The 12,167-nt window shown below is 46.3% G+C and overlaps 1 protein-coding gene across 2 annotated transcripts in view; it reads left to right on the top strand.

The window, feature by feature from the left end:
• LOC138447901 (protein GPR108-like) overlaps window positions 1-12,167 on the top strand; it is an 851,977-nt gene that overhangs the window by 432,860 nt on the left and 406,950 nt on the right. The gene's annotated exons all lie outside the window — the stretch shown is intronic.

The raw sequence follows: 12,167 nt of genomic DNA, 5'->3' as shown, positions 1-12,167 counted from the left end.
TCTGCAAGTGGAGTAGATACTTCACCCGAACTGGAGTTTGGAAGACCTGAGCCTGGTGAACATTCTGACGCATCATACAGGCAACTCATGTCGAAAGTAGTACAATACATGGGGTGGAGTAGGCTACCACTTCCCTATGAGCAAGATGATCTTGATGATATTTTGGATAAGGGTCCGCAGACTGACCCTGTTTTACCTTTTAATATGGCATTAGTGTTAGGGAGAATTCTCAAAAATGTGCTAATTCCCTTCAACTTAGAGACCCCAGCAACTTTGCTGGATTTTGAGGACTTGATCTATTTTCCTGGAGAGAGTGTGACCCTTTTTCCCGCTCTCTCATGTGTTTTGAAATGTGTTTTACCCTTGTGTTTTCTTTGGTTATGGAGTCTATCCAACTCCACAGGCATCATCTTTTCATTTGTGTCACACAGCACCCTCGGTGCAGTGGCACAGGGAAACCTTCTCAGGCTTTCCCAAGGTTTAAATACCTTCTCTGGGATAAACTACTGTTTCCCAGAGTGAGTAAAGTGAAATTGACTTTACTAGTCTCTTTCAATTCCTAGACCCAGCACACCTTATATTACAATAGTGCTGGAGGGGTTACTTAGTATCCCCTGTGTCTAGATACTCATGTAGCAGTCAAATGCTACTCTTTCCTCTCAAATAGCTGGTGGCAGTGGTTTTACACGAACTACCATGATTTTTCCCGACCGCGAACAACTGTAGCGTTAAATCGCAGGAGCCATGTTTTTCAAGATGGCGTCTGAGGACCTCTGTAAAAACCAGTCCCGGTCTTCTTTTTTCACCGTTTCTTTGTGGAAAGGTCCTTCTAGAGGTTTGCTCTGTGCGCCAAAACATGTTTGGTTCCTTTATTCATTTGCCTTTGGCATGCTTCAGGACTGAAGACCGCCTCTGGCGCCGAGTGTCTGGGGTGGGCAGGAAGTGAGGGAGGTGCCCGAAACTCCCTGTGCTTAGTCTCCTAGGAGACCCAAATGCACTCTGGCGTGATTGGCTGGCTGGCTGTCCGGCAAGGACAGCCACCCTGCTGGGTGAGTGGCAGCTAGGCTGGAATGAAAGGAAGAAAACTGTTTAAAAGCAGAGTCTCTTGGCTTGGAAGGCAGAGTCGACCACTGGAACGAAAGAACCGAAGACGAGCTGGAAGAGGACGGCTGCTGCAACTCCTGGACCGTTGGTTTGCCCGATGAAGCCCTCCTGCAAGTCCGAATCACCAAGTTCACCTCGACATAGAAGCTCCTTCAAGGACGACTTCTCCCTTTAAGTAAGTGGGACCAATCAACTCAACACTAAGCCACCTGGATACCAATCTAGGAGCTTGTTGTATTTTCCTCAGAGTGCTGCAGGAAACCGAATAACCAGGTAGAGGGATACCTGCTTGTGTGCTTGACTACAGCTACCGGAATTGAAGATTTGCCAGTTGCCAGCTTTGTGACCAGTCCCAGTGCAGTGCAGGAGTCCCCCGACGTCCTCCCTCTTGTCCCCACGACTGAGGCCCAGGACCAGCGAGATCTGCAGGAACTGCCAGGAACAGAAATCTTCAGCTGCATCTTTTTCTTCATTTGTAAGGTACTGTGAAATGAGACTGAGAGTACTTGCCTCTCGCGGTAAAAGTGCTTGAAGCTTTTGCAACTCGCAGGCCTAATCAGCTTGTGACCCAACATATAATTCTTCTTCTTATGAAGTACTTCTAAGAACTTTGGCAGAGACTTTTCCGTTTACTTACCAGAACTGCTTTATCGTATCCAAGACTTTAGCCCATTGACTTTGGCCTAGCCTATTGAATTGAATTGACTCTTCTGGTGAACTCAAAATATCTGCACTGTCTAAGAAATAATTGTATTCTTTTTTATGTTCTAATAACCTATGCCTTTTTGCTCCTCCTTCAAAGTATTCCGAATGCCTCAGAAACCTAGAGTGTACAGTACTGAAGTATATTTGTGTGTGGTTATATTGCCTCCTTCTTATGAATTTTATAACTGACAGTTAAATAAATTAATAAGTATTTAACAAAGAAACCTTGAGTATAAGAGTTTATTTGAACACCTGTGATTGTAGACCTCTGTGTAACATCATTCTAGCTCACATTCCCTCTTGAGATAAGCCTGGCTGCTGAGCTCTGCTAACTGTTTAGTACAGACTTATACCAAAGGTTGCTTTTGCTTACACATGTAGTTCTAGTTGTGTGTAGTGGTCCCAAAGGGTACTGCATACAAACGTTGCCTAACACTAGTGGCAGACGGTGAGGATAAATTGTAGAGTTGTTAAATTGAAAGTTCTGCTTTACTTTTGTTTGAATAGTAACCTTCAGAAGGCTAATCCCCATAGAAAAGCAATTTTAACATGCCTCATATGGATAACTTTAGACAGGAAGCCCTGTTCATTCTAACAGTAAATGAACTGGAAGATATGTGTAAGGACAGGAATCTCCCTGTTAAAGGAAAGAAAATGAATCGATAGAAAGATTGTTGTATTATCAAAGTCTGAGAAGTAGGGCGGTCACCCCTACTCCTTCATTAAATGTGGAAAATGTTGATGAGGTTGATAACGATTCAGAGCCTAACTAATGTTATTGAAGAGTCAGAAAAGTTAGGAGTCTCAGGATGTGAGCCCCTCTGTACCTCCACAAGCTCTTAGGCCTCAACCTTTAGCTACAGGAACCCTACTAGGTCCAGTACTGAGTCCAGAATGTGTCTCTCTTGAAAAAAGGAGACTTGGTTCAAAAGGCTACAACCGCAAACTGAAAGTAAACATCAAGAAATCAAACTCGGAGAAATGGAAATGCAACATGCTCTTGAAATGAAGAAATTGTCTCTTGAAATTGTTTCTATCCCAGAGTCTTCTAGGTCTTCCAGTCCTAAGAGACCTTGCATGCCTAAAGAAGCTGTGAGTATGTATGAGGTGAAACTTGATATTTTGGATTGGTTGGGTGCTTTTGAGTATAAATATGGGATTCAGGGTTTCATAGGGAATCTGTTGATTCTTTGGCTTTTGTCTAGACTCCAACTGATGCTGTAATGGAGGTGGAGGAACTTGAAAGATTGGAGTATGAAAATGTGAAGCTAGCTTTGATAGTTAGATTTGGGAAAACTCCTTCCCAGTACCTTAAGAGGTTTAGGACCCTCAAAAAGAAAGATGGTACCCCTTGGGCTACCTGGTTGTGTGCTTGTTTGAGAAACTTAGATGAATGGGTTAAGGGTTACAGAGTTAACACTTTTGAAGAAATGAGAAATCTGTTTATGTTGGAATCTATTTTTGATGCCTGTTCTCCTGAACTAAGAAAGCACTTAGCTGACTCTAAAGAGATTGATCCCAAGAAGCTAGCAAAAGCTGCTGACTTGTGGGTTGCCAACAGGGTTACTCACAAGGATTCTGGGGCAACTCAGAAAAAGGATGAAGGGAAGCAGCAAAAGAAAGATGGCAAAGAGAATTATAATACCTCCAATCCAAAAGAGGGCCCCACACAGAAAAAGGGTAAGCCACAAGGGAAACCAAATCAGTCTAGTGAGACCTCTGGTGACAAACCAGAGGGAGGTCAGCAGAAGCCCCCATTTGTCAAAACATTTGGAAAATGTTATACTTGTGGGTCAACTGACCATGTGAAAGGGGATCCCAGATGCAAGGGTAAACCTTCAGGGGTCCACACTGCCTCCTTAGCCTTCTCCCCAGAGGAAGAAGTACATATGGCAAGTGGAAACCTTCAGCTATTGGCTGAAGACCCCGTTGAAGTCTCTGCCAGTGTTCATTTAGTGTCCCTGGGTCTGTGTGAACAGCAGAATTTAGATGTCTATAATTCTATTCCAGATAACACAAAAGAATATTACACGGACAGTGGAGACACTGGGGCCAGCATTACAGTGGTGGATGAAACATTTTTCAAACCTGAGGATGTTGCTAAGGCACCCAAAGGCCTCACTAAGCTTGCTGGAGGCCCTATCCAAATAATTCAAAGACTACCAGCTCTCACCCAGTGCAACAACATGATTGTCAGAATACCTGCTGGTGTACAAAGTGAGGTGCCTGGGAGAGGCCTGCTGGGGAATGACTTAAAGCTCTTGAAGTTGTATCAAGCACCCCCAGGCCTCCCAGTAAAAGGAAGCAGGAGCAGACTAGGAAGGCCAGAGAGCTCACTTTAGGTGACTCTCAGTGGGTTGTTACAGAGGAACCTATAACACCCAGTCCACAGGAAGAGCCAACTTCTACTTCCAGGAAAAAGGGGACAAAGGGAAAACCCAAGGTCTCAGGAAACAAGAAAGATGACGCTACTGTGCATCCAACTAGGACATCCCCGAGAGGACAGTCCAAAGTCACACCTGTGACTGCTTGTAGGATTCAAGACTCGGACCAGGTTGTTTTTTTGTTTGTTGCTGTAATAAGGCTTTATTCAAATAAAGTGTAACCAAAAGAAATTATAGTCCATTAACTCCTTGAAAGTCACTTCACTCTCAGGTAGCCTTCCAGGGATGTAACTTAGCACTCCTAAGTTTCCTTTGTGTCCGGATAAGCCCACCAGTCGTTCCTTCTCTCCTCGTCCTCTCCGTATGACTAGAAAAAGCAACAACAAAGTGTAGATCAGTTCCCGGGCTTTCATTTGATGGGATTGACTTGTTTCCCCCCCAATGGAAACCTTCCCTGTCTATTGGGCTTCCCATTGGTTGATTCAGCCATGTCCCTCCTCCATTAAAGTCTGCCGTCGGCTTCCTTAACACCTGGTTCTCCCGCTTGTCAGGGGAAATTCGCTCCCAGTCCTGGTCGCTCTGTGAGGCCCCCCCCCCTTGGAAGACCCCGGCCACTCTCCTCCCGTCCTCCACATGGGCCAACGCATCCTGGCCCCTGCAGAGCGGGCCGCCTCGCCGAGCAAGCCGTCTCTCCCTCCGCGTCCCCCCTGACGGTGAGAGGAGCTCGGCGGGCCGCGTGGGTCTGTGCTCCGCGGCTGCCCGCGTCTCCTGCAGGCTCGCCGCCACCAGCCCGGACCCCATGCTATAGCCCTTGACACCGGCGAAGTCAGGGAAGGATATGCAGGGTGGAGATGCCCTTTCCGTCTCGCGGTCGACTGCCACGAGGCCGTGAAGTCCCGCTACCCCCTCCACTTCGGGTTCCGCTTCACACTGCTCCACCAGCTGAGGCTGAGTGTGAGAAACAACCAGGAGAGGTAGAATCAGCTGCTGAAGATTCAGAGCTGGAAGAAGACCATCCCCCTGTTGGAGATCTGTATCCTAAAGACCATCCTGCGCTGCAGTCTTTACTTGCAGAAGGTGGCCCCTGTAGGGCAGACTTCAGCAGAGTGTCTTGGTCATGAAGTCAGGGGCACAGGCATGCAGGGGTCGCATACACAGGAGACCTGAGTGGACACTGTCGCGCCAGGCTCATGAACAAAAGTAAACAAGAACATCCATTTATGACCAAAAAGCTTTTATTTTTTCAGATGCATTAACCTTGAACATTCCATCCATTAAGCAAGATGCATTAACCTTGAACATTCCATCCATTAAGCAGCCCCAAGTGTATTCTTGGGTGTGGCTGCTAATGGATTCCCTCGCAGGTGCTCACTCTCTTGGAGTGGCATGGTGTGGCTGGTAAGCCGGCCCTAATGGGCGTGCCCACGATCTGCGCTATATAAGCTGCCCCGATCCTCAAGACAGACGCTTTGCTTTATTCTTCACTTGCAAGCAGCGTAACGCTCACCGTCGCCTGGGGTCAGACTTACCTTTGAAGATCCTGTTTCCTGGACATCCTGCTTCCTGCCAGCATACTTACCAACCGGGGGAACCTGTTCTTACCTGTACATCTCTTCTGCGAACCAAGTATTCATCTTTACACTTTCCGAAACGCCGAAATCATCATCTTGGCACAGGAGCATGACACGCTCCATCGTTGACAGCAGCGCCTTCAAGGAAAACAGAAGACAAGGTTAGACATTGAAAAAAACGTTTAAGGCTGCGCTTCGCCATACTTCCCGCTTTTCCTTAAACCATCACTTACCTGCTGTCGAACATTGTGGTAGCATCCAACTTCCATCCGGCCGCGTCTCACGTCTCACGGCTGCATTGAGGCCGCATTTCCACCTAAGGGAAGAAAACAGAAGATAGACATTATTGTGGGCATAAATAGGAGCAACATATAAAGACATTAAACAGAACGAACAGGATCACAAGAGCTCAAGAAAGACTTACCAATCATAAGGAGAAGCATAGTCGCAGCTGGACTGGACTAATCCTTATCAGGGATCAGTGAAGGAACTAGATCCTATTTGACATGCCCCTGCCAGAAGTAGCAGGACGGAGAGCTTATCTTCCATAATTCACAGGTGAGCTTTATGGGCCAGCGTATGCTCACAGAAACCGTACTTTGGGGTGAAGGGTTCGAGAGGTAAAACAATCACAGATTGGCGCACTCACACACTCTTGCACGCAGGAGCAGTATCACCACGTACCACCGCTCACAACTTTTCTACTGAGGGGGAGGCCTGAAGGGGGTGATTCAAGTTCAGGGAGGGCTGCAGCCGTGCCCCAACGCCTCAGCAGAGACCAGGTGAGCGTAACACAGAGGTCAAAGAGAGTGTCCTATTCTTGAAGGACTTCGCCAACAGGCAGCTTCCCAGCTGGACGGCCAAGAGCCAGGGAAGCACAGGTTGTATTGGGAGGATGGCCTCTTCTACAGTGAACCTACTGAGTGTATCCCAGGGGACTACAGAAGACTTGTAGTGCCTCAGGAGTAGACAAGACACCAGTTCCTATAGTTAGCCCATGATATTCCTTTGGCTGGTCACTTAAGCTTTAAGAAGACCAAGGAAAGGCTTTCTCTTTATTTCTACTCGCCTACGTTGGGGTCTGATGTAGATAAATTCTGTAGAAGCTGTCACACTTGTCAGATATCTGGCAAGAGTGGAGCCAAGAATATGGCACCTTTGGTGCCTCTGCCAGTGGTGGGAGTCCATTTTGAGAGGGTAGGAATCGACATTGTTGGTCCCTTAAACCCTCCCACCTCTTCAGGCAATCGATTTATATTAGTTGTAGTAGACCATGCTACTAGGTATCCTGAAGCTATACCTATGAGGACTGTTACTGCTCAGGCAGTTGCAAAGGCCCTTCTTGGTATGTTTATGATTAGAAGGTTATCTCTGACAGGGGGTCTAATTTTATGTCCCACTACATGCAGGCCATGTAGAAAAAACTGGAGTAACTTACAAGTTCTCAACTGCCTACCATCCCCAGACCAATGGATTGGTAGAAGAGCTTGATAGGTGCTTTAGAACAACTCCTTAGAAGAAAGTGGGACCTTCTACTGCCATGCCTTCTCTTTGCCTATAGAGAAGTCCCTCAGGAGGGAGTTGGATTTAGTCCCTTTGAGCTCCTTTATGGACATCTAGTTAGAGGTCAATTGGTCCTAATTAAGGAGGGGTTGGAGAGTGCTCCTTCCACCAAGCCAGTGAGAGTCACTGACTATGTGTTAGGTCTCCGGAGGAGAATGACACACATGATGACAGAAGCTTCTGATAACTTGAAAGCAGGTCAGGCTCTGGTGAAGCATTGGCAGAGTCGGTGCAGAGTCACTGGAGTGAGTGCAAGTGTGGACTCTTTTTTTCCCTTGGACCTGTGTTCGCTCACCCTGACCACTGGGAGTATCTTTTCTCTGTCTACTGAAAGAAGGTGGTTACAGGACGGAGCAGAATCACTGGAGTCCCTGGAAGTCCGCGGAAGTCAGAGGACCCCTACTAACACCTGCAGCAACAGTAAAGAGTGCAACGTTTCTAATACACCCTTCAGGTAAACCTGTGCCTTGTAGCAATTTTATTGAACTGATCACAGTCAGAAGGCAACGCCGCGTGGGGACTGCGGGGACACCTTTGACCCAAGTGGCTGTACAACATATTGATCTAAACAGATAGCTGGATAATGCGTCACAACATCTAACGTGCCGATATTTGGGATAGGCACAAAGTTACCCGACCTCTCCTAGTGTTCTAGGAGTCCATCTTGCCACCCAGACCTATTCCAAATATACCTCTGTAACACACCGTTCTAACTTAAGTGACCGCGAGGGGACTACGGGAAAATTCCTTTGACCCTCGCAGACTTGATCAACATCATTCCATACGTAATTTGAAACCCACGGAACATTCGGTTTTGCCTCATAAAACGGGCTACCTCACAGGGCTCCAAACTGTAGCACGAGACCACTACTGTAAATATTTACATCTCTCCATGTATAGATGGACATAAGTGAGCCTGAGCCCCCCACTCACCTGATTCGTCTTGCCCCGGTGATCCTTGTCTCTTGCCGTCTCGTTGTCCTCTGGGTGTTGTGCTCGCTGGGGCGGAGGGTGTCTGCCAACGCTGCGTGCCTTCTTGGGCCGTTGGAGCCCTCCTGCCTGTGGGGAAGATTATGTGTGTGACCTGGCGGTCCTGTCTGGGGTCATCCCCATGTCCCCTGGGTGTTGTCCTCCCTGGGACCGGGGGATGCTTGCCCGCGCTCTGCGCCTTCCCAGGCCGTCAGGGCGTTGCTGCCGGTGAGGTGAATCGGGTGCCCGCGGCGGCTTCCCAGTCCTGACGAAGCCCTGCCCCTGGGCCGATGATAAAGCCTGTAATGCCAGACAAGCAGGGAACTCTGGTAAACAGGCCCCATAGTGCCCAACAAGGGGCACTACGGATGCAAACATGGCAGCAATCCGGCAAATTGAATACAATTCAACGTTCAAAACACACCCACTAAAATATTCCAACTTGTTCTAACGAGAACCTCTGCTTCATTGAAAAACCAATAGTCAGTGAAACTATTATAATAATTAAGCCTATAGAAGGCCTCCAACAAGCCTGCACCCCAGATAGCATGCTCAAATAACCAACTATCGATGACACCTCCTCTGTGGCGTGCAGCACCTTGCAGCTAAAGCCTACACAGCTATTGATGTCAAACATACAAATAGAAACACTTCAAGTGTTTGCCCACCCCCTAGTCATGCATAATCTTGAAATACAACGGATAGAAGCCGCAATCCGGCCAAATGACTGGGAGAAGCTGGACGATCTTGCCACAGATTCAAATGGCAGCCAACAACAACAGAATATTAGTTCTGTGGGCCTTGAACATTCCATCCCCTCCAATCTGCAAAATGTCATATCTCACCAACCAAAAACAGTCCTGACTTCTACCCACCAAACTGATTCACAACTCAACACAATTTCTTCACAAACCCGGGAATACCAAAAAGACAGAGCAAAGCTTGCCAAAGCTAGATGGAAATCTCTTCACGAACGCAGAACTAAATCAGAACTACATGACTTGTTGCTACAGTCACAAAGCAACGATTACAGCGATTATCGTTGGACCTAACTGAGATCGAGGCCCTAATGGAGCTTCAAGAAAATAAAAGGAAGACAACAAAAAACACCTGGGACCAACTAAAAACCACACAAAATGAAAACTGCGGACCGTACATAAGCGCCAAAACACATCAATCAACAAGCACGCCGCTGCTGGATTTGAACCTAAGTCCACAAGCACTCACTGCGACCCAACTGTATGGAGAAACCTTTGTTATGCGACCCCTACCGAAACTCTGCCACGCTCCCCACACCACTTCAGCAAGAGTCTATTCCTACGACGATGGTGGACCTGCAAAACATGTTGGTAACAGTCTGCACTCAGGCACTGATTCCATATATGAAACTGCAAGTAGCACAGGCTGATGCAGCACGGGACCAAGCCTCAATCTTAGCTTCAATCTATTCGAAAGCAAACAATCGAGGAAGTCCTAATGATTAAAATAGAAGGCTGGATTCAAGCAAAGGCTGAAACCAGTGCCTCTTGGCAACAAAGGCTAGCTGATATAGCACAAAGGGAGAGGATAGAAAAAGCACACATCACTGATGCACTAATACAATTAATGCACACTAATATAGCTAATTCTGCACACAATCAAGAGAATCAGCGAGACACGATACATACTTCAAAAAACATGGCAACACAGACAGACTCTTTGGATCCCCATCCGCATGAGACAGCGACCGGACCTCCCTCAGATACGAACAATAGAGGGAACATCGTAGACTGCCTAATCGACTTAACCATTGATCCTCAAGTTGCAACAAGAGACCTAGATAACCGTCCACCAGCAATCTCTGAGTGTCTACCAAAAATTAAGGATTCATATAGTATATTCGATTCGACTCGTCCACATATCAACCCCAATCCTGTCCACCAGAAAACAAAGAGACAACATAAACAACAACAAAAAGGCTCACAAGCATCCCTACACAATCTTACCTTACCAGCGAACCACGCTGTTAAAGCATCAAGAACGATGCCACAACAGTCCATGAACCAAGGCAATCCAGAACCTAATTCCATAGAAAGACCCTTGCAGCAACAGAACGTGCCATCCAAACCTATAAGCATCACTCGCGAAGTTCAATCAACTGATATAGAGATGGCTGCAACAGAACTTTTATTAATCTTATCTACATACTCAAGTAATCAAAATGGAGTCCGTGATCAAGAAGAGATCCAGTTAAATGAATCTACTCAAATTACCATTGATCACTACGAACGGACTCATTCAGACCAACAATCCATGATAGACCTTGACGACGAAGAGAATCCGGATGCTTCCCATCACATCCCTACTATCGATCTAGATGGTTCTGCCATTTCACAAACTTCGTTAGGTACTTCAATCCTTAATGAACCAGCTTCCACAGCTTTGAAATTACCTCATTTCATTGATCCGCAGGAGAAATCCTCAAGGAACAGATTTGAACTCAAAAGAATCGACACCCAATATGACAACTTAATCCCTAATAGGACAAATACTGCACGCCTTCTTCATGCCATGCCAGCGCTGAGAACAATGACAACTAAAGATATACATCTAATCGAATTTATAGACCACAAAAAACTCAACATGATTTATTTCGATCGAATGTGCCAATATGAAGACTCTACGCTTGATTGAAGCTCACACTGAAGATCTCCAGAAGTTGAGATTTCATCTCAACGTCACAGACACGAAACCTGACTCTGAGTTTGGAGAAGATAACAATGAAATGATTAATACAACAATATTCTCATTTCTAAGCTCAAGTGAAAGCCAATATTCAGGAAACCGTATTGCCTTCAAAAAGCGATCGACAAAATGTGTCTACCAACCATGATAGATATCAGACGGCGAAGGACAGACAACCAATATGGAGAGACATGAGTTACTCAACCACAACTACTAACTCGAGTGTCCAAGAAGCCACTTAGCAACGACCGCTTCAACACCTCCACTCCTTGACAATTTGCTCATGGAACACTCAAGGACGTCTTCATCTGTACCAATCGACAAGACCTGAATTAACAAATTCCGAGATTATATGCCTCCAAGAGAAATGGCTACACCAAATACCGGTATGCGATGGATATACTGCCTACATGAACCTGGCGATCTGCCGGCAAAAAGGACGCCTCTCCGCCGGTCTCCTAACATTTATCAAGATGGGCACTCACTTAAATGTATTAGAAACACAAAACATCAACCCCTGGATCCAAAGACTCATCGAGCAACAAGACCGGATTCCTTGGAAGATCTCCATACAAGATCCTCTGACAACCGGCCACACTCAATTCATGGGTATTTTCAATATATATTGGAATCCCAATAAAATAACTGGTGCTCTCTTCTTAGACTCCTTTTTCACAACAATGGACGAAGACACTCTGAAATATTCTGGTATCATATTTATCACATGCAGTGACCTGAACATACATCTTTTTTCCTCCAATGGTGAAGAGCTCGCAGAGCATCTGCTCGAATCCCGTGCCAAGCGATGGTCTAAAGAAATGACAGACAGAAACATGAAGCGGCTTGATGCCCTTAATGAAGCCTCCAACTCCCCGACACCAACATGGTCACGTGGAATTAGTACTGCGATCAATTACTATATATTTCGATCGGAGAATATTAAAGATCCCTTACGCCGCATGGAAAACATTGCCACAAAGGCGATCACTATATCTTGATTAGATCTTGATCCAACAGCAGAGAAACACCACTGCGACTACATCTACCAGAGTTAGAAGCCGATTCTAGGACAACGGGATTGAAACTAACACAACCCGAAACAAAGTCTCTTCCGGCTATATTCAAGAACACAATGATGACAGATGAA

This window comes from Ambystoma mexicanum, chromosome 3q, assembly GCF_040938575.1.
Source record: "Ambystoma mexicanum isolate Mex_15411 chromosome 3q, UKY_AmexF1_1, whole genome shotgun sequence".
NCBI lineage: Eukaryota > Metazoa > Chordata > Amphibia > Caudata > Ambystomatidae > Ambystoma > Ambystoma mexicanum.
The sequence above is the reverse complement of the archived record's forward strand: the minus strand, read 5'-3'. Positions and strand labels throughout refer to the sequence as shown.